This window comes from Chiloscyllium plagiosum, unplaced genomic scaffold, assembly GCF_037043375.1.
Source record: "Chiloscyllium plagiosum isolate Xiang-an unplaced genomic scaffold, Cpla_swu_hap1 HiC_scaffold_48, whole genome shotgun sequence".
Taxonomy (NCBI): Eukaryota; Metazoa; Chordata; class Chondrichthyes; order Orectolobiformes; family Hemiscylliidae; genus Chiloscyllium; species Chiloscyllium plagiosum.
This window is the reverse complement of record NW_028270186.1, coordinates 51,059,903-51,083,884: the sequence shown is the minus strand read 5'-3', so window position 1 is coordinate 51,083,884 and position 23,982 is coordinate 51,059,903. Positions and strand designations below refer to the sequence as shown.

Sequence of the window (23,982 nt, the reverse complement as noted above, 5' to 3'; positions counted from 1 at the left end):
AAGTCCTGTACAGCTGCAACATCACTTCACGACTCTTGAATTCACTCCCTCTGCTAATGAACGATAATACTCCATAGGCATTCTTACAAACTCTATCCACCTGAGTGGCAACCTTCAAAGATCTATGTACATAGACCCCAAGATCCCTCTGTTCCTCCACCTGACTAGGAACCTTACCAATAACCCTGTATTCCGCATTCTTATTTGTTCTTCCAAAATGGACAACCTCACACTTGGCAGGGTTGAACTCCATCTGCCACTCCTCAGCCCAGCTCTGCATCATATCTAAGTCCCTCTGCAGCCGACAACAGCCCTCCTCACTGTCCACAACTCCACCTATCTTCGTATCATCTGCAAATTTACTGACCCACCCTTCGACTCCCTCATCTAAGTCATTAATAAAAATTACAAACAGCAGAGGACACAGAACTGATCCCTGCGGAACTCCACTTGTAACTGGGCTCCAGGCTGAATATTTACCATCTACCACCACTCTCTGCCTTCGACCGGTTAGCCAGTTTTCTATCCAATTGGCCAAATTTCCCTCTATCCCATGCCTCCTGACTTTCCGCATAAGCCTACCATGGGGAACCTTATCAAATGCCTTACTAAAATCCATGTACTTTCCAGTTACTCAAGCTCCAGGGAAATATTCCCTCCCTGTCTGCACCTTTGGTTTGATTTAACTGATTTTCAGTTCTCATTCTGTGAGCTGTGAAGAGTTCTTTATTCCCCATTTCTCCTACCCAGAAATGTTATCACACACAGCTGAGCAACCTTCCCACCATCAAATTCATCATTACACCATTTTGGTTCACATATAATCACCAGCAGTAAACCACTCATGTAACCAATTGAATATTTATAAACAACGCCCCTTACAGGTAAAACAAACCATTACAAATGACAAATTGGGAAGGGACTAAATCAAATTGGAGTTGTGCGGAGGGGCCAGTGGTGGAGATAAAGCACTATATCCCCTATTGTGCCCATCTCTATCTTAAGGCATCGGGAGAATTGATACACACTACATGCACCTTCTCCATGGACACACTGTTGTGTCGCCTTTATCTTCAATCATAGAATAAAATCCCGACCGTGTGGAAGGAGAGCATTGGCCCATCAAACCCCACCAACCATCCAAAGAGCATCCCATCTGGAGAACGCCATCACTGTAACACTGCATTTCCCATGGCTGATCCACCAAGTCTGCACAATCCTAGACACTGTGGACAATTTAGCATGACTGATCCACCTAACCCGCAAATCTTTGGACTGTGGGAGGAAACCAGAGCACCTGGAGTGGACCCACACTATTCTGGGGAGAATGTGCAAACTCCACACAGGCTGTTGACCAAGGCTGGACTCCAACCTTGTTCCTGGTCTGTGAAGCAGCAGTGCTATAGAGCAATTTAAATCAAAACAGATGACGCCTGCTCTATTGCTGTTTGTGGAGACTTATTGCCCAGAGAGACATCCTGAGATTCAGAAAGAGACAATATAAATTCAGTCAACTCCAGCCGAGTTAATGTGATTAACAACAACATCGATACTCCAACAGTGCACTCAGACCTCGTACCTACTCTATCATTTACGATTTGTAACCCATGGGAAGTTTGTTGCCAGCTTCGATGACAGCCATAATGCTCTGACCACTTTGACAGAGCCACTGCAAGTCAGTTGTAATAGTTATCAATATATTGTATCTAAACAGGATGCCCCACAACAGGAAGTGCTCTGACACTCAATGCCCGTAAGTCAAGGTTATTTTCCTAAAACCACTCACGTCTGCCAATACCATTGAAGATATTTTATACAGTACCCTTTCATTCTCAATTGTCAGTTCCAGTCCGTGAAGCAGCCAGTAACCTGTACCAGTGAATTGAATTCTAACAGCAGCATTGCTCTGGCAGGAGAGATTGAGGAGCTTGAAGCTATATTCTCTGGACTATCTAAACATGAAACACTTCAAATGAACAAAACTCTTCTTCAACAGCTCGATAGGATAGGTACAGGAAGGATGTGCTCCGAGGCTGGAGGGCCTGGAATAAAATCAGCACTAACCCGATGTTGCGCCAACCTGTGGAATCAACCTGAAGCCCATCTCACCCACACAACTCCATTACCATCCATATGTCGAACCAATGACTATGTAAATGTCTTTAAAGTTGGCGAGTCTACAAATATTGCAGGTAGTGCATTCCACACCCCTACTACTGTGCCAGCGTGGTTGGCACTGCTGCCTCACAGCGCCAGAGTCCCGGGTTCAATTCCCGCCTCGGACAACTGTCTCTGTGGAGTTTTCACATTCTCCCCGTTCTGCGTGGGTTTCCTCCGGGTGCTCCGGTTTCCTCCCACAGTCCAAAGATGTGCAGGTTAGATAAACTTGCCATGCTAAATTGTTCGTAGTGTTAGGTGAAAGGGTAAATGTAGGGGAATGGGCCTGAGTGAGTTGCTCTTGGAGGGTTGGTGTGGACTTGTTGGACCGAAGGGCCTGTTTCCACACTGTAAGTAATCTAGTCTAATCTAACTACGGTATTTTTCCCCAGCATTCCCTTTAGCTGCATAAATGTTTAAGTTTTATTTGCTGCTCTAATTCCACTCTCTTGATCACTCCCATTTTTAACTGCTGTAAGGTTGATGACTGTTCAAAAGTATAAAATTTAATTTAATCCATCCCAAAGCCTCTCACTTGTGTTCACCGAGACACTCATTCAATCTGACCTCTTTACAAACCCTGCCCTGATATTTCCTTAGATGGCTTAGAATGAAATATTCACAGAATTGTTACTGCACAAAAGGAGGCTGATTGTCTGATCAGCTCTCCAAAGGATCACCTCACTGAATGCTATTCTTCTGCCTTTACCCCATAAACCTTCCCATTCGTCCCCTTCCAATAACACCGGCAAGTTCACAACTAACCACAGTAATTGGATTTGTTTTGTTTGTTCATGGGATCACGGCATCACTTGCTGGGGCAGCATTTGTCATCCATTCGAACTGCCCAGGAGATGGTTCAGGATCAACCACATTATTCAGGGTCTGGATTCACATGTCGCCTGCACCAGGTCAGAATTAATACAGTTTCCCAGACCCAGTGACATGAAGAGTTGTTTACTGGCCTATTATCATATTTCAGAAATAAAAATGAATAATGTTTGCAGTTGAATTAAAAGTGAAAGACCAAAATGGGTTTTATTCTGGTTGAGCACATCCTCCTGTTTTCTCAGTTGTTACTGACGTCTCCTTCCCCTCGCACCAGAACCTGTTCAGAGAGTGTTACAGAAAAGGCAGAATGGTCAGCTGCAGCTGGTCACCTGATCGGTCACTGGACCCAAAGGTTCACTCTCCACAGATGCTGCCAGACCTCCTGAAAATTATCAGCAATGTTTGGTTTTGTTTCTGATTTCCCAGCATTTGCAGTTGGTTAGTTTTTCAATATTCATCTTGTGTGTTGCAGAGGAGTTTATTGATGAGATTGGAGAGTTTTGGAAATTGCAAGTTAGGCCACAAATTAGCCATGATCTATTGAATAGCAGAGCAGGGTTGAAGGGCTGAACGGTCTCCTCCTGTTCCAATGAAAGTTATCCATCAGCAGCTTGTGGCAACATTTCCCCTCACGGTTCATTTCACCTCCATGTCTAACACACTGGTACTGACTGAGCAAACCTCCTGTGTTTGAATTAAACGTGTTCATGTTCAGTGGCTCCCTCTCCAGCCACCTGCGTTTAACTCTCATCATGGAATGCTGTCTCTTATCACTGCGGGCATGCCCACGAGGACTAATCCTGGAGTCTGTATCCCCTGGTATCCACAAACCCCGTTTATTTCCTCCTTCCTCTTTCATTCTGGCTATTGAACTGTCAGTTTCAATCCATTCTCCTGTCATGCTCTTCAACATGTCCATGTGGATGGACTATAGGCAGCTGGAATTTAATGAAGGGAAGTGGGGATTAGGCAGAAACATTAAGAGAGGTGACAGCAAAGAAAGCTCTCATGATAACAGCAGAGTTTCTCCGTGACCCAGTGAGTGGTGAGGCACCTGAGATTGCAGAGGGAGGGAGAGTCAATGAGGGATTTGGGAAAACACTGAGACAATGACCTATCCATCTGATTGTTAACTCAGACAGATAGGCAGAAAGAAAGATGCACATTTCGATAGCACCTTTGATAACCTGGGACAATGAAACATGGTTCAAATCCAATGATTTCAACCTCAAATCTCTGAAAACACAGACACAAAGCTTCCTACTTGTACCAGGTTGTCTCTCAGCCTCGTCTTTTCTTATGAAAAGAGTTTTAAGCTATTAAGCCTTCCCTGGTGATTATGTCTTTTCTGTCAGATTTGTGACAGAACCTTTATTTTCCTCTTCCTGGTGAGTGATGCTAGTTGTAGAAACAGTTTCTGACTTGTGAAGGGTTTCACTTGGAGTATTTTTATTTACAAATGCATTCCCACCCTCACAAATAGTGTGAAAATGATGTAAAACTGAAGGAAAGGATTAAGTGAGCACCCAGAGAAACACAAAACGCAGCATGTGTACCTGAGCTGAATGAACCTGGCATGAGGAAAATGTGACAACAATCACAATTAGTTAGAATCACAGCATCCCTTAGGCACACAAACAGGCTATTCGGTCCATCGAGTCTGCAATGATCTGCTATCCCACCCTACCCCCATAACCCCACATTTACCATGGTTAACCCAACCCACCTAACCTACAAACTACAGGCCAAGTTAGCACCGCCAATCCATTAAACCTGCACATCTGTGGGAGGGTCTCAAATTACGTTTAAGTGCTCAGGATTGTGGATGAAGGATCAAAATACTTGACTCTGATGCAAATCCTCTGTTTTTTTTTTCAAAATAAAATCTAGGGGAAGCTGCAGAAAGAAAGATTTCCGATTATCTCATGAGGAAGAGAATTCAAAACTCGTGCCACTGACCCAGGGGGCGCAGTGAAGTCACAGAGATCTGGGAATCAGAAATGTAACAGGTTATGAGCAAGCTGGAGATGAGACAAGGACAAAAAGACAGTCTGTCACACGGGGGAAGGCAGGAGAGATTAAACAGCAGCAATAGTAATCCCTCAAGGCCACAGGGAATGGAGTTAGGGCTGGGAAAGAAACTAGGTAACAAGGTGTGCAACTGTAAAAGAAATACGTTATAAAAACAGATTATAACAACTTAGAGGGCAGAGTTCAAAGTCTGAAATTGTTGCACTCGTTGGTGAATACAGAAAGCTGTAAAGCCTGGGTCGTTCTATCGCAGCACACACATGCTGGATGCGCCACGTGGCCTCAATCTGTGCTGTAACTTTCTGATAAATTTATTCTGACATTTGGAATTCAGGTCGGATGATGTTCATAAATCCGCAAATTGGACTTGACTTTAATATTCTGGAGAAATGTAAAATAAATCACAATGATCCCATTCTGCAGACTTTGGTCCGCAGCCCTGCGTGGTCCAGCATTTCAGTTACATCCATGTCCTTTTGTTCTAATGTGATGCTGGTTACTGTCTCTGCCACCCCAACAGTGAGTTCCTGCTCCCCACCATCTCCGAGTGAAATGAATTCTTCCCTCCCCTTCTTTCTGAGAATTAGTTTCAATCTAAAACCTTCAGTTTCTGACCTCTGAGTTAATGAATAGCTCCTTCGTATCCACTTGATCTGGATTCCTCAGCATTTTATCACTTCAATTAAATCTCAGCTCATCCTCCTCGGAAATCATCCCCAGCCTATCCAACCTTTCCTCAGATGAGAAATTTTCCAATTGTAGAAACATTCTGATCAATCTCCTATGTAACCTCCCTGGTGTGATCACATCAACCCTGGAATAAGGAGATCAGAAGTGTGTGCAGTACTTTAACCGTGGTCAAATGAGTGTTCCTGACATTTCCCACGTCACCTCCGTGTTCTTGTGGTTATCGCTCACACAAGAAGTGTCCTGGTTTTCCCACATGGAACTGGATGTGCACTCCATGGGGCTGGGATTCCCTACCATGTGTTCATTTGTTCACTAATCCTAAATTAACTTCAGATTAAAACAAGATTATCAGCTACCCACCAATCAACTTCTTCCATTATACTCGTCACCTTACTTTATAAAAATATCTTTAAAATTATTACTATCTCAACACAACAGGCTTTAATTTGCTGATCAAGTATTCAGATGTCTCCACTGTTACAATCACTTGAAGATTATCTTTCCCTTCAGCTACATTTGGTGAATTGAACACTGATTGTAAATAAATGAATATCAAAAGGACTTGAGTTTTATGATAATTAATCCAGTCTGACATTCTTGTTGGTTAATATTTTGAAGAGAACTTGTCTTCAGAACTCCAGCTGTGCTCTGATTTCATTCACAACTGGATTTGGTTGGACTGCAGATCTTAAGTCTGTTCTGTTGTTTCCCGGATTGTGTTACTCTGTCTATCACTTGCTGCTTATGCTGTTTGGCACACAAGTAGTTCTCTTTGAGAACTTCATCAGGTTAACACCTCATTTTTAGGTATTCATGCTGTTGTGACTGACATGCCCTCCTGAATTCTCTCAGTTGAAGGAGGATTGATAATCTGGGTTGATGGTAAGAGGTAAATTGGGGGATATTCTTGGCCGTGATTCTATAAGTTTTGTTGGAGTACAATTCTACTGCTGTTGTTGGAAAGAAAGAGCTAAACTCTTACACTGTTGGCCCCATATACTACATGCAGTATCATGAACACTGATAGGCCAAGACATGAAATACGAGCAATACTGTACAATGAGCAGGATCACAACTGCAGTAAGGGGGGTTTAAGATCCAACTTGACATAGGACTAGGGAAAGAAGCAGCCGATCAGATTGTCTCATTCATAATCATAAAGAGACTCTATGAGATTATTGTACTGTTGGAGGTGAGGATGGAGGAGGTTGGGGAGATGGAGAGTCCTTCTACAAAAACTAATCTGCCTGAGAGTTGTGAGATAGAATTGATTGCCATGCATTTAACAGAAAGCTAATTGAAACTGGTTTTAACCCCAAAGGATAACAAGTATGATGGTGCTTCCAATCATCATCAGAAACAAACCCCAGAATACATGGTTCGGAGATGGACGTCAATAGCCAATCAACACCCAACTCCTGCAATCATTGAGTAAACGTATGTGTGATTACCCAGTTCTGATGAACCAGAAAATTGCTGTTCACTGAGCAGATGGACAGCGATGTGGGGAAGTATTGGCCGATTGGTATTGTCGCAAGACAGTTAATCTAAAACCCCAGATAGTGTTCTGAAGACCTGGGTTCAAAGCCTGCTGCAGCAGATCGGGGGATTTGAATTCAATAAAAAAAAACTTGTGAATTTAGAGTCTAATGATAACCATTAATCGATTGTCAGAAAAAAACCATCTGGTTCATTAATGCCCTTTCAGGTAGGAAGCTGCCATCCTTACCTGGTCTGGCCAACATTGTGACTTCAAACCGACAGCAATGTGGTTGACTCTTACCTACCCCCTGGGCAATTAGGGATAGGCAGTAAATGCTACAGGGCCAGCGACACCCTCATCCCGTGAATGAATAAAGGAAAATAAAAATCTGTACCCAGTGTGAATCTGTGCATGTTCAACAATGTTGTGAACATTTCCAAAGCTATGTGCACAATTTTGTGAGCTGCCAAAACCATTGTTCATTACTTGGCGTGAAAAAGAGAAAAAAATCATTGAACTGTGGCGTGGCGATCAGTAAATTGACGGGTGTCTCAGCAGGATGGATGCCATCCACACACACCCCACCCACACACACAGCAGGTGAACAGCTCCCCAGTTTGACTGGTTTGGCCAGTTTCCAGGTGGGATGGGTAAATAATTCCCTTCTGGCATTCCCCACATTTCCAGAGTCGGTCCCTAGTGTGGCTGCACTGGTGTTTTGCCATTTCAGATAAATGCTCGCAGACTGTTAAACACACCGTTAGCCTGCCCCCCCAACCCCCACAACACCCCCAAAGAACCCAGTATAAAACAGTAAACATTATCTCCTGCTGTGGATGGACAGCCTGTGTTGGTCTGAGTGGGAACACTGAGCAGATTTACCTAAATGACAACTTAATCGGCGACCAGAGCAAGTTAAGGAAGTCCAAATAAAATGCATTATAGCACAGAAAGTGGCCCATCAAATCCAAGCTGGCTCTCTGTAGCAGAATCCAATATTCTCATTCCCATACATACCCCATAATCTGCAAGTTTATTTCCCTCAGAACTGATCTAATTGTTTTTATCAATCATTGATCCTCTCTAATTGCACCATCATAATAGGCAACATGTTCTGCATTTTTCCAGCCAATACAGTCAACAGAAACACTTGCTCATCTCCCGCTGTCTCAAAACCTTACATCTGACCTTAACCCTTGTGCCATCACCTATCGAATACACATATTTTTGTCTGCTAAATCTAGGTTTGTTATTATCTTATACAGCTCTATCAAAAATATATCCAACTTCTTCACTTCAAAGAAAATCGCAATTTCTTCAAATCAATCCAGTGACTGCATTTTCTTCATCTGTGACCACTCCAGTAAGTATGTACGCCACAGTCTGAAGATCTCTCATATCCTTCATTGTTGAGGCCTATTTTGTTCCACAAATGGGCGGCACGGTGGTACAGCAGTTAGCACTGCTACCTCACAGCGCCAGAGACTCGGGTTCAATTCCCGCCTCAGGCGACTGACTGTGTAGAGTTTGCACATTCTCCCCGTGTCTGCGCGGGCCCCCTTTGGGTGCTCCGGTTTCCTCCCACAGTCACAAAGATGTGCAGGTCAGGTGAATTGGCCATGCTAAATTGCCCGTATTGTTAGGTAAGGCGTAAATGTAGCGGTATGGGTGGGTTGCACTTCGGCGGGTCGGTGTGGACATGTTGGGCCGAAGGTCCTGTTTCCACATTGTAAACTAATCTAATCTAAAAAATCCAGACGATGCAAGTTTTCTGCACAACAGCAGTAGCTTAATTATTGGACAGCCGGCGAGAGTTTCAAAGCATCTCTAAAGTAGCCAAGTGTCTACTTGTAGAAACTCTTCTTCACGAATCTCTGCCTTACCCACAGAGACAGTATATTTAATAGGAATTAAACAAAGCATAGCAGTCACATGGGCGATTGTCAACAGATAGTTTAAAGTAGGTAATTTTGACCTTACAAAGCTTGATGAATGACAATGTCCTGTGATAACGTGTGAATGGATTACAGAAATTGATTATCATGTTGTTCATGATTATGTGTTGATGGGAAGAGATTAAGGCAGAAGGGTTCTTCCTTCAGTAAATGGGGGATTCACTTACCTATGCTCATATGGAGGGGAAGTAAGATAATGGGAGTGGGAGGCAGTTTAGCAGGGTTGGGCACAGGGCTCTCAGTCTTGTCTGGAAATGGCAAATTCCTCTGTCTGGGGTTACAGGGAAATCCATACGTGTGGCTGTAAGAGGTTCTATTTTGAGATACTGTCAGCCTCCCCCCTTCTGAGGTGTTCTGTCTGTATTCTAAGAGTACAGGCCTTCAGCTGATGAAATAAGGCCTTTGGCAGGGGACTGTTTAACCCTTGAGTCCCCATGCTGTCTTGAAAGAGAAGCAAAAGGTATGGAACTGGTCCCTCTATGGTATTTTAACTTCCTCATTCTGACCAGGAATCTGTTTTTCAGAATTGAATGCAATGATTGACTGTGACCTAACTAGAGCTTTGTCAAGTGTCAGCATCTTTTCCGTGAGTTTGTTATCATTCCCCCATTAATGAAGCCCAGCATTACATTTGTTTTACTCAAAACACTTTTTGTTTTCTCTCCTTTACTGATTTATACACATTGTTCCCCATTCCTGATGTCCTGCTATCTGTGTCTGTGCCACTCAAATATATGTTCCCTTTCTATATTGCATCTCTCAAAATGCATCAACTTACTGTGTGTTCTAAAGAAGAGACATATTCCACTCAACATATTATTTCTCACTCCACACATTCTACCTCCTGGAAAACAGAACAGGACAGCACCGGAATAATCGGCCCACCATGTTTGAGTGGACCATGATGCTATACCAAACTAATTCCACCTGCCTGGACATGATCCATATCACTGCCAATCCCTTACTGCTTATGTGACTGCCCAAATGCCTCTTAAGCATTGTGATTGTTTCTGCTTTTACTACCTCCCAGGAGAGTACATTCTCGTCATCTACCACCTTTTGCGTAAGAAACTTGCCTGACATAATTCTCTTTAAACATTCACATGTTGTTGGAAATGCTCAGCAGGTCTTGCAGCATCTGAGAAAATACAAATCTGTTAATGTTTCGGGTCCTGCATCAGAAACGTGAACTCTGATTTCTCTTCACAGATGCTTCCAGACTTGTTGAGCATTTCCAGAAACCTCTGTTTTTGTTTCTGATTGACAGCATCTGTTGTTCTCTCGGTTTTTATTTTCTTTAAATTTCCCCCGTCCCCTGAAATCTATGGCCTCTAAAATTTGTCATTTCTACCTGGGAAAATAAATCAGATTATAGAACATAGAACGTAGAACAATACAGTGCAGAACAGGCCCTTCGGCCCTCAATATTGCGCCGACCTGTGAAATTTTCTCAACTCGTCCCCTTACACTATCCTAAAATCATCCATGAGCTTATCTAAGGATTGTTTAAAACTCCCTAATGTGGCTGAGTTGACTACCTTAACTGGTAGGGCATTCCACACACTTACCACTCTCTCTGTGTAAAGAATTTGCCTCTGACATCTGTCTTAAATCTATCACCCCTCAATTTGTAGTTGTGCCCTCTCGTACAAGCTGTCGTCATCATCCTAAGAAAAAGATTTTCACTGTCTACCATATCTAATCCTCTGATCATCGTGTATGTCTCTATCAAATCCCCCCTTAGCCGTTTTCTTTCCAATGAGAACAGATCCAAGTCTCTCAGCCTATCCTCATAAGACCTTCCCTCCACACCAGGCACCATCCCGATAAATCTCCTCTGCACATTTTCCAATGCTTCCACATCCTTTTTGTAATGGGGCGACCAGAACTGTACACAATATTAAAACTGTGGCCGCACCAGCATTTTGTATAGTTGCAGCATGATATTGCGGTTCTAGAACTCAATCTCTCTACCAATGAAACCTAACACGCCGTATGCCGCTTTAACAGCACTATCCATCTGGGTGGCAACTTTCAGGGATCTATGTACATGGACTCCAACATCCCTCTGCACACCCGCACTACCAAGAATCTTTCCATTGTCCCAGTACTCTGCCTTCCTGTTGTTCTTCCCAAAGTGCATCACCTCACATTTAGCTGCATTGAACTCCACTTGCACCTCTCAGCCCAATTCTACAGTTTATCTAAATCACCCTGCAACCCGTAACACTCTTCCAAACTGTCTACTACTCCAGAGACTTTAGTGTCATCTGCAAATTTACTAATCCATCCACCTATGCCTGCGTCTAAGTCATTTATCAAAATGACAAACAGCAGTGGTTCCAAAACAGATCTTTGTGGAACACCACAAGTAACTGGGCTCCAGATTGAATATTTTCCATCTACCACCATTCGCTGCCTTCTTTCAGAAATTTCTCATCCATACTGTTAAATCACCCTCAACTCCGTGTCTCTGCATTTTCTCCATCGGCCTACCATGTCGAACCTTATCAAAGGCTTTACTGAAGTCCATGTATACCAAGTCAATTGCCCTAGTCTCATCTAGATGCTTGGTCACCTTCTCAAAAAACTCAATGAGGTTTGTGAAACACGACCTGCCCTTGACGAAACTATGTTGACTATCTATAATCAAATTGTTGCTTGTTGATGATTACCTCTTATAATCCTTTCCATAACCTTTCCTACAATAGAAATAAGGCTCACTGGTCCATAATAACCTGGGTCATCTCTGCTGCCCTTCTTGAACAAGGGCACAACTTTTTGAATCCTCCAGTCCTTGAGAACTAAACCCATAGACAATGGTGACTCAAATATTAAAGCCAAAGTCTCAGCTATCTCCTCCCTAGCTTCCCAAAGAATCCACGGATAAACCCCATCTGGCCTGAGGGCTTGTCTACTTTGACTCCTTCTAGAATTGATAACACCTGTGCGTAACTAACCTCAATCATTTCTAATCTAATATCTCGTACCACATTTTTATCCTCTACATTATTCTCCTTTTCCTGTGTAAACACCGATGAGAAATCTTCATTTAGCACTTCTGCGCTCTCTGCAGGGTCCACACTCAACTTCCCACTTCTGTCTTTGATTAGCCCTATTCCTACCTTAATCATCCTTTTATTCTTCACATACCTACAGAAAATTTCAGGGTTATCCTTTATTCTGTTTGCTAAAGACTGTTCGTGTCCTCCCTTTGTTTTTCGTAACTGTCTTTTTAAATCCTTCCTAGCTGATCTATAACTCTCTATTGCTTCAGCTGTACCATTTTGCCTCATCAACACATAAGCCTCTTTGTTCTCCTTAACAAGAGATGCAATTTCTGTAGGAAACCATGGTTTACAAACTCTGTCTGTGCCAGTTGGTTCACCCCATTTTCCAAAGAGAACAATTCAAGATTTTCCAACCTCTCCCAATCCAGACAACATCCTGGCAAATCTGTTTCCACCTTCCCAAAAGCCTTCACATTTTACCTGTAATGTGGTGATCAAAACGGCACACAATAACCCAAAGGTGGCGTGATTATAGTTTTATATTCACTCCCCTGACAAAAGAAGCCAAGCCTGCCATTCACCTCCTTCACCACTTTCAGGGACCTTTCAGCTTGCAGCTGAAGATCCCTCTGTATATCAGTGATGCTCAGGGCCCTTCCGTTTATTGTATACATTCCTCTTGCTATGTGTCTTCCAAAACGCATCACCTCACACTTGTCTGAGTTAAAATATATCTGCAATTTCTCCACAAAACTTTCTGACTCATCTCTTTCTTGCTGTATCCTGTCATCATTCTTCACGATTCACAACTTCAACAGTTTGTGCTATCTACAAACTTGCTAATTGAGTCGTTTGCATTTTCAAACTTTTCATTTATATACATTACAAATAACAGATGTCTCAGTTCTGATTCTTGTGGAACAGCACTAGCCATAGACCTCCAGCCAGCAACATGCCACTACACAAGTGTTGCTGGAGGAAATATCAAAAAGGAGCCTTGAGTTCTGCGTTGAGCAGCATGACCAACGTTTATTCAGAGCTCCTTACTAATACATGATGGGAGAGGTCCCTCTCTGGGTCCCCCAGATAAGTCCAGCATTTTGATGTGTTCACTTCATATGTTCCAGTAATATTTTCCCCCTGACCTGAACTCCATGGTTTGGAATGTCAGCTCGGATATTTCTGTGTTCCCTTTCACAGTCTCGGATTCTCTCAGCTCATGCAGCTGCTTTGCCTGTTCTTTCACAAATGGTTTAACCCTATCCTTGTCATTGCACATCTCCAGCCTCCCACTACCACATGTCTCTGGCCCTCTCACTACCATACCCTGTGGCATCTGCATCGTCCATACAGTCACTAGTTCAAAGGGGGACAGCCCCGTCCCCTTTGCTGGGGTTGTCCTCAGTTTCATTAAGCTGGTGGGGATTACCCTAACCCATCGCTGTCAAGTCTCTGAGAGAGCCTTAGTCAGACGAGCTTTCAGTGCCTGCGTCATTCTTTCTACCGTCCCAGAGCTCTGTGGGTGGTATGGGGGGTGGGATTTCTGTTCAGTACCAAACAGGGCACATAGATCTTTAGCTATGTTCCCTATAACATTTGTCTCTTGGTCAGAATCTGCAGGGGAATGCTTCCATCCACTGAGTAAACCTATTAATTAAAACCCAGTAGGGCTTCCTTCCCTGGGATTGGGATGGGTGTGTGTGTAAAATCCACCTGTAACTGTTCCCATGGGCCCCTGGGTCCCTGCTGCTGCCTCCATTTTATCCTGATTGCTTTCCCTGACTCATACTGTGAACAGACTACACACCTTCGACAAAACCTTGCTGTATTTCTCCCTGTTCCAGGCAAGGATTGGAGTGGATCAGCCCATTACATGTTTTTAATAATGTTTGTCTTATACAGTGTAGGGGCACTGCTGGATCATCCAGACTCTGTCGTGTCCTATTACTGCCCCACCCTTTTCCAATTCCTGTTTCTCCTGTTGTGGGACTGTTTCTGGGAATATCTTTTAACCTCCTCTCTCACTTCTGTAGCTACACCCATTGCCATCTCCTCAAATGTCTGCACTGTTTCAGTCAGTATTTCACTTATAAGATTATTAAAGGATTGGACACTCTGGAGACAGGAAGCATGATTCCGCTGATGGGTGAGTCCTGAACCAGAGGACACAGTTTAAAAATAACGTTTAGGCCACTTAGAACAGAGTTGAGGAGAAACTCCTTCTCCCAGAGAGTGGTGGGTGTATGGAATGCACTGCCCAAGAAGGCTGTGGGGGCCAGGTCTCTGGATACATTCAAGAAAGAGATGGATAGAGCTATTAAGGATAGTGGGATCAAGGGTTATGGTGATGAGGCAGGAACAGGATACTGATTGAGGATGATCAGCCATGATCATAATGATTGGTGGTGCTGGCTCGAAGGGCAGAAGGGCCTACTCCTGCGCCTATTGTCTATTCACCTGCCTTACCCATATACTCACTGCCCTGATGGTGTGAGGTTTCTACTTTCCTGTGAGCTATAATCTTCATTACTGCTGCTTCACTGGTAAGGTTAGCTGCTTCCACAAACTCTCTGACCTGTTCTTCATGCTCTATGTGGCCCCCAGACAAGGTGATGTACCCTCACTGAGCCCATGCCATCACTTGGTCATGAGCTATACCAAAGACATGCTGTCTGTCTGTGTCTATGCTGACTCCCTGACCCCTGGCTAATGTCCCTGCTTCTGTCAGGGCTCGTGATAGTTCTGCCATTTCTGGGTAATTCTCCACAAAAGTCCTCCAATAATTAAACAATCCTAAAGTTTGCCTTATCCCGTTCACGGTTTGCAGGTGGATAGTTTTGAAATCATGGTCTTTCGTTCCACTGGGATTGTCCCCCTCCTTTGCTGATTTGATTTCCCTGATGTGATGTCCCAGGTACATCTCTCCCTAACTTCCCACGCTCTCTGGGTTAATTTTAAGCCCGGCCTGCCTGACCTGACCCAACGAAATGTGTAATATGTGTATTTTCTCTCCAACTGACATATTGAGGTGTTGGTAAGATTAAATTGACGAACTCCATCAGCCATGTATCGGAGGGATATACTGGAATATTATGGGATCCCAGAGGTAACTGGATCCAGGTCTACTGCTTTCCTCAGACAGTAAACACTAGCTTATTCTGCCGTTCCAGGTCCACAGGATCCCATTCACAATATCAAGGGCTGAGTCTGTATCCTGTTGCAATTTTAATCCATTAAATACAGTGGTGTGGTTCACTACTGTAGGATACTCTTTAGTGGCGGATTTGCCGAGGGAGATATAATCAATAGTGAGGTGGGATGAGCCTTTCGGCTTCTGTTAGTTAGTCTGGGATACTGTTGATGAGAAAGTTGAGCAATGTAAGAGTCGATTATCTTTGATAATAAAAAGAGGCAGAGATTGCAGCTCCGATATCCACAGGCATCCACCCTCACTACTACTGATGCTCAGTAGCAGCAGTGCCAATCAAGCAGGCTGCTTTATTCCAGATGGTATCAAGTTTCTTGAGTGTTGTTAGGGCTGCACTCATCCAGCCAAGTGGGGAGTATTACATCACACTCCTGACTTGTGCCTGTTAGCGTTTGGACAGGATTTCAGGAGCCAGGAGTTGCATTACTCTTGTAGCCACAGTGTTTATGTGGTGAGACCAATTCAGTTCCTGATCAATGATTATCCACAGGATAATGTTGATAGTGGGTGTTCAGTCATGGTAACATCATCGAATGTCAAGGGATGGTGGTTAGGTTATGTGTTATACATGATAGCCTGCATTTGTGTGGCATGTATGTTACTTGCCTCCTGTAAGCCCAAGCCTGGATATTGTCCAGATATTTTTGTAGTTGGACTTGGACTGCTTCAGTATCTGAGGAGTCAATTATTTATTAACATTAAATAGTCTTGAGATTATGCAAATTCCTTTTTCTATAAAATGTCATGGACTGTATCTTGTGGTCACTCTCATATTCACTTTCACTATCTTTTTATTTTCTTCTTAATTCTGACACAAATATTTGAACATCGATCAGAATAAAATTACGTAAATTAAAAACACATGTTTCTGCAAGTAAACTAATTGAATGAAAACATTACTTCTGCATTGTCTGCATTTTGACAAAAAATAAATTCTTTTCAATAACTATTGAATGGCTCATTTATTGTCCTCATCCCATAAATCTAGGTATTGTTCATGATATAGAAGTTGGTATCAGCATTGACATTAGCAAATTTGCTGATGATACAAAGCTAGGTGGCAGGGTGAAATGTGATGAGGATGTTAGGAAATTGTAGGGTGACCTGGACAAGTTTGGTGAGTGGGCAGATGCATGGCAGATGCAGTTTAATGTGGATAAATATATGGTTATCCACTTTGGTGGCAAGAACAGGAAGGCAGATTACTACCTCAATGGAATCAATTTAGGTAAAGGGGCAGTACAGAAAGATCTGGGTGTTCTTGTACACTAGTCAATGAAGGCAAGCATGCAAGTACAGCAGGTAGTGAAGAAGGCTAGTAACATGCTGGCCTTCATAACAAGAGGAATTGAGTATAGAAGCGAAGAGGTGCTGCTGCAGCTGTATAGGGCCCTGGTGAGACCACAGCTGGAGGACTGCGTGCAGTTCTGGTCTCCAAATCTGAGGAAAGACATTCTGGCTATTGTGGGAGTGCAGCGTAGGTTCACGAGGTTAATTCCTGGAATGGCGAGATTACCTTACACTGAAAGACTGAAACGACTGGGCTTGTACACCCTTGAGTTTAGAAGACTGAGTGGGGATCTGATTGAGACGTATAAGATTATGAATGGATTGGACACTCTGGCAGCAGGAAACAAGTTTCCGCTGATGGGTGAGTGCCGAACCAGAGGACATAGCTTAAACATATGGGGTAGACCATTTAGGACAGAGATGAGGAGAAAGTTCTTCACCCAGAGAGTGGTGGCTGTGTGGAATGCTCTGTCCCAGAGGGCAGTGGAGGCCCAGTCTTTGGATTCATTTAAGACAGAGTTGGATAGTGCTCTCAAAGATAGTGGAATCAAGGGTAATGGAGATAAGGCAGGAACAGGATACTGATTAAGAATGATCAGCCATGATCATATTGAATGGCGGTGCAGGCTCGAAGGGCTGAATTACCTACTCCTGCACCTATTGTCTATTGTCTATTGTATTATAGTTCAGTCTTCAGTTTACCAATATTAATGTACGAATAATTAACATCAGAGCAAAGTGATTTTAAAATATTGAGTCAATTTATTTGTTCAGAATACAACATTTATTAGGAATTCATTATCCTTATAATAATTGCAGAATAATTTGTTTGTCTTTCTAACATGTATCGTCAGATCCATATATTATTTTTATCCATATTTTAATTTAATCCATTGCAACAATGCTATTGTTTTCAGGTCAACTAACCCACAGTGGAACCAATCATTTTGCATCCAACATTCTTTGCAAACTGACTTTTGCTCATTTGAATAATCACATTAACCTCAGCATTATGAATTCAGAGAACTATAACTACTTTTCACTGCAATAATTCCTGTTCATGTCTGCACATTGCACAGTCATGCAGCAAAATTAAATTTCTCCTTTTTCTAAGTGTACTGATAGATTTTCGAAAATCTAAGTGTTGTTAATATCTAATTATTGTTCAGTTCAGTAGAGGATATAAATCTCTAATAATGGCTCAGTACATGAAGTAATGTGAAGATATTGCAATGTACAAACTCACAATGATTGTGAATATCATTTCTTTTATTTTAACCATGGAAACACAGTTGAATTGATTTAATTATATTTCACTTCAATGCTCACATTCATTGTATTTCTAATCACAATAAGAGCGAACTATTTCATGCGAAAAAATTATTTAAAATTCATGTCACTTTTTTATGGACACCAATCACATTGAAGTTTGAATTGTTGAATGCTAGACCGATACAGCACAGAAACAGGCCAATCAGCCTTATTTGCTATTCTGGCCAGGTTTCCTAAACTAAACTAGTCCCATTTCCCTGTGTTTGTCCCATATCCCTCTGGACGTTTTCTATCCAATAAACTGTCCAACAGTCTTTTAGACGTTGCAATTGTACCAGCCAATGCCCTTCCTCTCATAGCTCATCCCAATATGTGAAACACACTGTGTGGAAAAGTTGCCCCTCAGACCCCTTTTAAATCTTACCCCTCACCTTAAATATTATTTACACCGTAGAATCTTTAAGACTGCAAAGTTATTAAAAGTTGAGAGGTATTTAGAAGCAGCGTAATAACATTCGTACTTTAATCAGTGATGTTAAGCAAATAAATTCAAGATGTTGTGATCATTATAATGAACAACAGTTACAAGTTGAGACAATGTTGGTTGAAAAGCAATTCAATAGACACTTAGATATTTTCTAATCAACACTGAGGTGTTTTGACACATCTCTGTTGAAGGTGGGAATTGAACCCATGGCTCCTGGTCTACTAGTACACACATTACCAGAGTCCTCCATAATATTCCCATGCAGGAAGGTCAGGACTATAATCACATACTTACTGTGTTTATTCACAGGGAAAACTGCTCAGATATTTATTGTTATAATTGGATTAAGATTGTATTAGACTGTTCCAGTGTGTAATGGACTGATAAAAAGAATTAGTAATTTCTAATAGTGATGGAACGAAGCAACAATGGTGTTAAATAAACATAAATCTCATGATAATCAAGTAAGTCAAATTGTTTGAAGCAATTATTCATCTGCATAAATTAAATTTAACATGTTTTGTAATGCACATGAATTGGAAATAACGCATTAGTCATTCAATGTGACTACTCAGTGAAAGACAACTTCCCTCATTTTCAAAAAATTGTGATTTCTAAGAATTCAAGATCTATTGTAAAAGCATAGAACAAACATTTGTTAATTCTGGTTTATTTACATAAGGAATACGTGAAATTTAAATAATGCTTAACATGGAAAATACTTAGCTTTTATTGTAATAATTAGAAATGTAGAAATGTTAGATTTGAAGTGAAATACAATCAATACAAGAATGTAAACAAAACTGTGGATGCGGGAAATCACAAACAACATCAGTAATTGCTGGAAAATAACTCAGCAGGTCTGGCAGCCTCTGTGGAGAGAAATCAGTGTTAATAGTTGGGCCAAGTGACCTTTCTTCAGACTGCACTTTTTCTCACAACCAATTCAATCCAGCTAAGATTCCACACTTAAAATTATTTTTGCTAAGATTAAGAGATTTTAGAGTGCAATATTGCTTGTATTAGTTGATGTACTGAGACATAGTTCCACATCTACAGCTGGAGATATTAGATTTCAACAATGATTACCGGTTAGATTTTGGCAATAATTAGTTTTAAAATAGCTGATAACAAATTTAAGAATGATGAAAAAACCCTTAATGCAATGTAATTGTGCAATATGTTGGAAAAACTGAAATATTGATGTGAAAAATAGTTAGCATCTCTTAATTGATAAGACTGATTAATGATCCTTCCATTAATACGAGAATTCAAATGAAAGAGAATGAGAGAGTTAGAATGATTGTTGGGTGAGAGAACTTTGGTTGATTGCAGGTTTTGACCTGAAAAGAATGTTAATATTTCATTATGATACTGGCTCTAATAAATAATGGATTGAACTAAAATGTAAATCTCATGATAGTGTGATAATTGAAATGACAATTAAATAAAATGTAATGTGAGAACGCAACACTTAAAATGATTCAATATTTTCAAAGCAGTTTGTACTGGATATTCATTAAGATCAGTAAACTCAGAATTAAAATATTGGGTTAATTTTTTTTTTAAAATCACACTTTAGAAGATTATTCAACAGAATTGTTCTGTCATTGAAAAAACCTCATTTCTTCAAGAATTCTGCATTTCCCTAATTTTCTGTCTTTTTTCCACAGGGATCTGTACTGGAAACCTTCTGTTTGCGATACAATTATATAGAAGTGACATAGATTAAAATCTAATTGGGTGAGTTAATAAATTTGCAGATGATATAACGTTCAGTGCAGTTCTGGAAAATGTAGAGGGTTGTCAAATAAATCAGCAGGATAAAGATAAATTGCAGATATGGGCATAGTAATTAAAAGTAAAGTTTAATCCATACAACTGTGAGGTGTTTCACTTTGGAAGCTCAACTGTTAAGGAAAGGTAGATAGTTAATGGCAGGACCCTAACAGCTTTATTATTCAAAGGGACCTTGGCATTCAAGACTATGGCTCCCTGAAAGTGACCATGCAAGTAATTAGGTGGTTAGGAAGGCAAATGGCATACTTGCCTTTATTCGTCAGGGAACTGATTACAAGAGTCAGGATATCATGTTGTAACTTTACAAGACTTTGGTAAAGGCATACTTAAAGTACTGTATTCACTTCTGTTCACCATGTCCCAGGAGGGGTATGGAGGCTTTGGAGAGGGTACAGAGGGCGTTTACCAGGATGCTGCTTGGATTTGGAGAGGCGAGAAAAACTCAGATTGTTTTTTTGTGGAGTGGCGGAGACTGGGGAAAGACTTGATGGAAGTCTGTACAATCATGAGATACATAGATGGGGTTGATGGTCGTAACGTTTTTCCCAGAGTTGAATTATCAAAAACTATGTGACATGCGTTTAAGATTAGGGGGTAAATTCAAGGGGCATGTAAGGGGCAATTTGTTGTGTACACAGGGAGTGGTAGGTGTCTGGAATGAACTTCCAGGGTTGGTGGTGGAAGCAGATACATTAAGGCTCTTTAATGTTCATTTTGATAATTTGGAAGGATATGGACCAAGGGTAGGCAGAATTGATGAGTTTCTTTTGCATAACGTTCAGCACAACGTTATGGGCCAAATGGCCAATTCCTGTGCTGCACGGGTCTTTGAGAGAAAACTAATGTATAACTCATATGATATTTAATCTAATCAATATTTAGACACTGGTGTCAGAAATAGTATCTAAGTAATGAAAATCATTTTATTTAATCAAAATACATCCAAGTGTTATCCATATATTGGGAACAGGATTTTACTTCCAGTCAGCTCAGGAATGTTCAAATATTGTTTATTCTGTGAATATAATTGTGCAGAAGAGTTTCAATAAACATTTAACGCATCATTATTGTGCATTTCAAAACATCACGTACACCAATCCTTATTCTCTTGGTCGAGCAGATGAAGAGATGAAGATCGCCTGATGAAGAGGCAGCACCTTGAAAGTTAGTGCTTCCCAATAAACCAGTTGGACTATAACCTAGTGTCATGTGATTTTTAATTTTGCTCACCCCAGTCCAACTCCGGCATCTCTAAATCATTCTTTCACAAAGGCATTCTCATATTTTTTAAGAAGTAAATATGACTTTAATTAAGAATTTTAACGCGAATATTAATCCCTTCCTGCATAAGCAAAATATCTCAATGTCAATTAAATCAATGCTGACACAATAGGGCACTTACAGCTACACAAATGTCTTCCTGGTCATCTACTTACTGCTCAGGAGAAAAACCGGAGTAAGTATCTTATCGTTCCATAGAACAAGACCCACAATAAACATTTGGTGACCAGTTCCATCCAATAAATGCATTTGATTTCTTACATTTTGAATCAGTGATTGCACACAAAATATTTGGCTAAAACCAATAACCATGCTTTATTACAAATGACCGAGGATGCTACATAAGTAGTCGCTTGCCAATCAAGGTTCCAGTTGAAGTATTGCAAAATAAAATAATTTAATTTCGGCTTAGTACAACTGTAGGTAAAAACATGTTGATTTTAGAACATAGGTCAAAGAACCTAGAAAAATACAGCGCAGTACAGGCCCTTTGGCCCTCGATGTTTCGCTGATCCAAGCCCACCTAACCTACACTAGCCTACTATCCTCCATATGCCTACCAAATGTCCGTTTAAATGCCCATAAAGAGGGAGAGTCCACCACTGCTACTGGCAGGGCATTCCATGAACTCATGACTCGCTGAGTAAAGAATCTACCTCTAACATCTGTCCTATACCTACCACCCTTAGTATAAAGCTATGTCCCCTCGTAATAGCTGACTCCATACGTGGAAAAAGGTTCTCATGGTCAATCCTATCTGAACCCCTAATCATCTTGTACACCTCTATCAAGTCAACCCTAAACCTACGTTTCTCCAATGAAAATAGCTCCAAGTCCCTCAGCCTTTCCTCATACGATCTTCCTACCATACCAGGCAACATCCTGGTAAACCTCCTCTGCACCAGTTCCACATCCTTCCTATGGTATGGCGACCAAAACTGCACACAATACTCCAGATGCGGCCGCACCAGAGTCTTATATAACTGCAACATGACCTCAAGGCTCCGGAACTCAATTTCTTACCAATAAAAGCCAGTGCACCATATGCCTGCTTCACCGCACATTTTACCTGGGATGGCAACTTTCAGAGATCTGTGTACATGGGAACCAAGATCCCTCTGCTCATCCACACTACCAAGTATCTGACCATTAGCCCAGTACCCCATCTTTTTTTTACTCTTACCAAAGTGAATCACCTCACACTTACCTACATTGAACTCTATTTGCCACATTTCTGCCCAGCTCTGCAACTTATCTATATCCCGCTGTAACCTGACACATCCTTCCTCACTGTCAACAACTCCACCGACGTTTGTGTCATCCGCAAACTAAAATTTTGCACATTAAAAACCTTTATCTGCTTATTCAGAGAAAATACTGAAAGGTGGCACTGTAAATTTAATTTATTTTGACTTTCTTTCATGAAAACAATAATGTGAATTGCTTCTCATTTTCTTCCTAGTTCTGATACACATGTCAACATATTTACGATATTAACTCTTTGTGAATAATGAAAGATTTTTCTTTGCAAGAACGACATGAAGATGTTCAACGTCCTCTAATTATTGTTGAGCAGAATACTCTTCATAATGGTCTTATTGTCTTAAACAGATGCTTTTAATGACCTTGATTTTATTTCTGACTGGTGTTTTTGTGACTGATGTGTTTTCAAACCATGTGCCACTCATTAGGATTTCTTTCAATTTGCTATAAGAAAAAAACTGCTTTGCATGTTGGTTTCTAATTATTTTTTACTCCCGAGTTATTTGTCGATGTGCAATAATCACAAAATTATGGAAGATCCCTGTATCTTATGTTCACCGCAATATCTACTATCACTATCTACTTATTACCTCTGACGTCTGACATGAATGTCCAAACATTGGTCATGAACAAAGAAAGTTGTAAATTAAAGCTACATCTCATTAAGCAAACCAATGGATGGAAACATGTAATTCTTGTAATCCTGCATTTTTGAACCAAAAACAATTCTGCTGAATAATGACTGAATGACTCATTTTTGTGAATCATAAAGCTAGCTATCATATTATATATCTCAGTTTACCGATCTTAATGATATCCAATCATCATCACAACAAAGTGCTTTTAGAATATTGATTTTTTTTTACATTACAACGTGATTTTCCAGTCACTGCCATGACAATAATTGCACAATTATTGGTGTTAGTCTTTCTAACAAATATAGTGCTATTCGCATTTTAATTGCATCAATTGTTTATTAGTACGAACACTACAGCATAAAAATCAATTTACTGTTCAGGTGAACGATCCCATAATGGAACCAATGACTTCCCATTCGATGCCTCATTGTAAGTATTTGATGATTGCTCATTTGAATGATCGCGGTAATCTCAGCCTGAAGCGTTCAGAGAACTGTAATTACTTTTCATTAGAATAATTCCTGGCCGTTTCTCCACATTGCTCAGTGAAATAATCAACTGAGATTTTTCAGTATTCTGAAATTA

At 41.1% G+C, this 23,982-nt stretch overlaps 1 long non-coding RNA gene across 5 annotated transcripts in view; it reads left to right on the top strand.

Moving 5' to 3' along the window:
- Positions 1-23,982, top strand: part of LOC148135949 (uncharacterized) — a 79,096-nt gene that overhangs the window by 45,881 nt on the left and 9,233 nt on the right. For 3 of the 5 annotated variants that reach the window (XR_015754950.1, XR_015754953.1, XR_015754949.1), the window contains 4 exons: positions 8,458-8,555; positions 20,089-20,158; positions 21,336-21,379; positions 23,778-23,826. This is a non-coding gene — a long non-coding RNA (uncharacterized LOC148135949). Of the gene's footprint in view, positions 1-1,083; positions 6,785-8,457; positions 8,556-20,088; positions 20,159-21,335; positions 21,380-23,777; positions 23,827-23,982 lie in introns of those variants that run through there. The other 2 variants (XR_015754951.1, XR_015754952.1) reach the window with 2 other exon arrangements.